This window comes from Podarcis melisellensis (genome assembly GCF_964234715.1).
Source record: "Podarcis melisellensis genome assembly, chromosome: 8".
In the NCBI taxonomy this organism is placed as follows: domain Eukaryota; kingdom Metazoa; phylum Chordata; class Lepidosauria; order Squamata; family Lacertidae; genus Podarcis; species Podarcis melisellensis.
The window spans coordinates 26745337-26751336 of NC_138540.1; positions in this window are offsets into that span (position 1 = coordinate 26745337).

A 6000-nucleotide genomic window follows, 5' to 3' on the forward strand; every position below is an offset into this window, starting at 1 on the left:
GTTTTTATATGTGCTGTAAGCCGCCCAGAGTGGCTGGGGTAACACAGCCAGATGGGTGGGGTATTATTATTAATTATTTCTGGGGATTTGGGATTTTCTGACATGATCTCATTATCCAGCTTGTGTTCCACACAAAAAAATCTGACCCCTCGCCATCCTATACATACTCGGTTCTTTCAACTGTTCCTTACCAAATGTAGGTTCCAGGCTCCAGGCCGATCGCCCTCCTTTGCAAATGCTCTGGTTTTGCCTTAAAATAAGGTGCCCAGAACTGGTCACATTAGATGTGACCTGATATCCAGGTGGAGGAATAAAGTGAGGAGGACTTGGAGGGGGGCATATGTGACCCTCCTCCTCAGTGACCCTCTCCATCCCTGACGTTTGTATGCTGAAGCTTTTAAGCCAAGGATGTGTTTATTGTGCATTCAAATGAATGTGCTAAAGTGGTCTTTTAGCAGCTGAGAAATCTGTGCATCCTATGAGGTTTCCTATGGCAGGGCGGATTCTAAATGGGTTCAGAGGAACATGTAAAGGATCTCCTTTCAAGTCATCCCATTTGACGCAGGAAGGGTGGGGTGTTAGGGGCAAGGCTGGAATGTGTCCCCTGGAGCCCCTCCCAGCAGGTTCTTTGAATACTTGAGTAGGCTTATTGTTTCCTGTTATCGCCATAAAGAGGGGATGGAAGCACCAAACACAAAAAGATGAGCAGGCCATAATCTCCTCCTCAGACCCAAGGAATCCAGCCTCTGTTTGTCTTTTGCACCTATCCCGTTGCAAAACCTTCCTATTTGCTTGCCCTGATTGCTCACTTTCAGGAAACAGGGCAGCCTTGTGACAGATCTGGATTGGATTACCTCCAGACTGTCAATATTTTGCTGGAGGAATTCAATTGCATGCCAAAATTTAAGTTTGCACAGTTAAAGTGGATTAAAGCACTCTGGTGCAACAAATCCACTTTCAAAATACCCACACTTTTTGTTGTTAGGAAAGTGACAGGGAAAAGGATTCTAAAAACATGACATAAATGTTTGATTTATGGGAAGGCTCAATAAGCATTCTCCTCATCTGAAGGAGCTCCTGCTCCAATCTATCCAGCTATGTGACAGACAGGATTTATTTTATTAAAAAAAATACTTTCAGGCCACTTTTCCAAGCAATTCCTGAAAGCTGCTTATGACAAGAACAACTCCCACCCCACACAAAAAAACCCAGAAATAGGAATGCAAAAGATTAAAACCTCAAGCAAATCATCTGCTCCAATCTGCTCACAAGGAAGCCAGGAAAATATCGCCACTGTCCAAGCAACAATATATATCACTTCTGGAAGACCAATTGAGGAAGAGGTCATTGAGGCCTCCAGAAAAGCCTGCAGCCTGGACAATGGCTCAGAGCAGGTTGGAAGGAAGAGAATAATCCCAACTCTTCAAAAGTAGGCAGTGGGGGGCGGACGGGTCCTCTGCTCTGCATGAAATCAGACCCTCCAAGCTTCAACCACCTGTGATATGAATGCCCTGGTAATAGGTACAACAGCCTTGGAAAGAGATCCTGTTTGCAGTTTCAAAAAACCTTTCAAGTGCCCAAACCCTGCCATGTCTATTTAAATCAACAGATTGGTGGAGGAGACGAATATCAGTGGGTACAAGCCATGATGGCTGTTCTCTGCCTCCACATTCAGAGACACCAATGCTTCTGAATGCCAGTTCAGTCGAGGACCTGCCACCCGTATAGGAGTATAATAAGACACAAAGACACATTATTTTAGGTTAATGCTTTCCCTTGGAGGCACTGTGAGAATAGGATACCAGACTAGATGGGCCATTGGCCTGATCCAGCAGACTCTTTTTCCATTCTGATGTTCTAAATTGGTTCTGGAGACAAACGAAGTTGTTGTTTTTTAATCTAGCTTAGTCTTTTTTTTTTTAATGTACCTAGTTATTACTCTCATTAACAGGATTTGGTTTTGACACGTCTGCCAGGCTAAAAAACAATCAGTTCCAGGGAATCCTTGTGCAAACCTAAGGAGTCAGCAAGCAGAATGCCTCCTGGGTGATTTCAGAGTTCCTGCCTTGCATCATCACCACTGCTGTGCACTATACATGTGTGTGGAACACCCCCTCTCTTTGCTCGCAAGCCAGATCCATTTGTAGCCACGGGCCCTTTGCCATGGAGTTCTGCATGTACAGGAAAATAGATCTTCATCTTTGTAAACCTCTGCAGCAGTCGCTGCCGCCGCCGCCTCTGCTAGTCATGCTTACAATGCCTGGAACAGAACTTTATTCTACTTGCTGAGCTATTTCTTGATATGGTTTTGCATCCCGATAACCCACATGGCCCTGTGTCAAAAGAATATCGAATACTTTCTTTTTGCTTCCTGAACTGTTGGCAAAGCAGAGGGCTCTGGCGTCGTCTGTTCTCTATACATTCCCTACAATATGCCAGTTATAATCTACAAAGCCCACAGTGGCTAAGGCATAAAATACCTTTCATTAGCTCTCATTCCAAGCTCCCACACGGGGGCTAAGTTAATGGCCACCTGTGCCTCTGTTTCAGAGCAGAGAGCAAATGGAGAGAAGTGGTGCTTTGTGATTGCTTAACCCCGCCCCCTCAATAAAACTCTCCCATGCCATGGACTCTTTGAATGTCTTTCTGGACCCCCTCTTTGGCTTTGTCAGAAATGAGGCCAAATCTGATACATATTTGCAGGAAATGTGCACATGCTAACTTGTGTGACAGTACTTTTCATCAATTTATTATGTCTATTTGTTTTGAAAGTTCGTCGGTTTATCCTTGAGCTTGTTTGGAGGTTCTAGCAGGGGAGCGCAGCTATCGTATACCCTTGACTGAAGAACGGTACACTCCTATCTGGGATGGTCGTCCTCTTCCACCGAGCGCGCAGCTTCGGGAGGGACGCACATGGAGCGGTGAGGGAGGAAGGGAACATCCGCCTAGCCAGCCAGATCAGCCGAATCAACCCTGGCGATCAATGGGGTGACAGATGTCGCAGCCAGATCACCCTCACATCTGAAAGTTCGTCGGTTTATCGAGGGGTGTTACCTTAATTAATATCTTACACTTTTATGTAACCTGGACTTACATTTTTAATTTTTTTTAAAGTGGGCTATAAATTTGGGCAGGGTGCTGGGGTTAGCCAGCACATGCCATCCTGCAGCTGCAGCACGTATTACCTTGGAAAATGGCAGTCCAGCCTTTGAGGTCCTTAATAGTCCCTGCTGTTGGTGGCCCTTTCTCAATTGCAGGGGAAATGACAAAATAACTGCTTTGTTTGCAGGCGTAATTACGTGCCGCTCAGCCCCAGCTCTTTCCTCGGGTCTCTGAGTCAGGGCGACGGTGTGCAATTCCAGCTCTGATTGCCATCTTGATCTTCTTAACAGGATGCGACACACCGGAGACAGACAGACTTAATTGCAGTGCTGAGGCTGCTCCTGCACCAGACAGCCAGAAAAACCTGTGAGGCCATAGAGAGACTTAGGTTTCATTGGGAGGTCCCTGCATCCACGCAGAAGGCCTGCAAAGACATGGAAGGCAGGGGCGGCAGGCTCTCCCTATTCAAGAGGGGGCAGTTGGGGGCAGCTCGGCTTGGCAGCTAGCCTGGAACCCTTCCAAGAATTTCAGCCCCATCTATCTGCCCTCTCCCTCACACTTCTCACACACATTAGTTTTCCCACTCACACAAGACACTTGGATTTCTCTTGAGGCCAAAGATGGCTGCATTGTATGGTAGACCTCTGTCTCTCCTCGCCCCCCTAACACTCAGATCCACCAGTCAGACCCTTTGGAGCCTATTTTCAGTCTCTGGTACACAATCTGCTGGAAGCCTAAATGCTCATATGCACCCAATAGGCAATCAGGCACAGCCCATGTCTTCACTCTGCGGTGGAGTCATAGAATCATAGTTGGAAGAGACCACGAGGGTCAACCCCCTGCAATGCAGGAACCTTTTGCCCAACGTGGGGCTCAAACCCACAACCCTGAGATTAAGGGTCTTGTTCTCTACCTGACGGAGCTATCTTCCTTCATAGAGAAAGCCTAGGCGGGGCTTCTGAGCTCCACACTCATTTTTGACCCCCTTTGCCCTGATGGTTCACGTTCATGAGTTCTTCAGGACACAGCAAGAGAAAGCAGCATCTGGCATTGTTTTTCCCACTTCTCTGTTCTTCTTACAAAGAGAAAAGGGAAGTAGGGACGGGATGTCCCGTCCAGAAGGCATATGCCAACATCCCTGAGCCAATGGCTGCCTCTGTGTGGTGGGTGGCGGCAAACTGACCTCCCAGTTCCAGGTAAAGTCAACACAACTGTTTGTAGAGCGTTTGACACAGAACAAATGCCAGGGTCAGCTGGCTAATAATCTGCCTGGCAGAAGCTGTGACCTTTGGACATCCGACGTGCAGGATACAGCCGGAAGTTTGGTGAGAGTTAGCAGCCCAGCAGGCTTCTGAGCAAACGGCACTGGGAAGCGTTGCATGTGGGGGTGGGGATAGTCACCAGCAGGGGCTGAGATGGTTAATGCAGAAGCCAGAGACAGAGAGAGATGGGGACATTGGGGGCAATGGGACTCAGCAGAAAGCCAAGCTGGGCAGTGGGCTTCCCCCCACCCCACAAGCCTGATTCCCCTATGAGTACAGCTAATCCAGAATGTGACTGCTGCCCTCAGCTCACAGCATCATGTTGCCTCACTTTGCCTAATGGTAGCCGTGGTTTTGTACAGCTGTTTCTATAAAGGACTTGTAAAGTTTCTTTTTATTTTATTTTATTTTTTATCAACCACCAACACAAACAATGAAACCCTCCAGGCAGCTGGTACATTGGTATACAATATTCAATAATATACATATTCAGTAATATACATATTCAATAATAACATATTCAAATCAACCATATGTACAAACCTCTATACCTTAACACTCCTCCTTCCACAAGGTTCATTTAACTTTTAACATTTTAAATTGTTCAAACCTACTCAAATAATTCAATATCTTCTCAAACATCTGGTTTGAAAAGATACTGCAAAGTTTCTTATGAAGTGTGGACCTCCATGTTACATACTCTCCAACACTGAACATAGGGACATCCTATTCAATAATAATAACAGCAGCAGCAGCGGCTGGTGGTGGTGGTCTATTTATACCTTGCCCATCTGACTGGGTTGCCCCAGCTACTCTGGGTGGCTTCCAACATATGTAAAAACATAATAAAACATTAAACAATTTAAAAAAGACCTTCCCTTTGTAGGGCTGCCTTCAGATATCTTCGAAAGGTTGTAGAGTTACTTATCTCCTTGGCTTGACAGTTGCATAGCTCCACACCTTCCAACTTTTCTCTCATGAAAATAAGCATATCATAAGGTAAAGTGGGGGACGCGAGTGGCGCTGTGGGTTAAAGCACAGAGCCTAGGACTTGCCAATCAGAAGGTCAGCGGTTCAAAGCCCCGCGACGGGGTGAGCTCCCGTTGCTCGGTCCCTGCTCCTGCCAACCTAGCAGTTCGAAAGCACGTCAGAGTGCAAGTAGATAAATAGGTACCGCTCCGGCGGGAAAGTAAACGGCGTTTCCGTGCGCTGCTCTGGTTTGCCAGAAGCAGCTTAGTCATGCTGACCACATGACCCGGAAGCTGTACGCCGGCTCCCTCGGCCAATAAAGCGAGATGAGCACCGCAACCCCAGAATCGGCCACAACTGGACCTAATGGTCAGGGGTACCTTTTTAAGGTAAAGTGGGACATTCCAGGATCAAATCCGAAACTGGGACGGCTTTTGTAAATCAGGGACTGTCACTAGAAAATAGGGGCACTTGGAGGGTCTGCATGTTGAACTGGAGCAGAACTGCATCACTGACTTCCCAGCAGAAATATCACTGCCACTGACCAGGGAAAGGGAGGGGCAAGATTGCAAAGAGGTTGGCACAGGGTTAGGGGTGCACCAGGAGAAGTTTAGGACTCAATCCTTCCCTACTTGGGAGAGCTACAGGTAACCTGAATGGAGGCCAT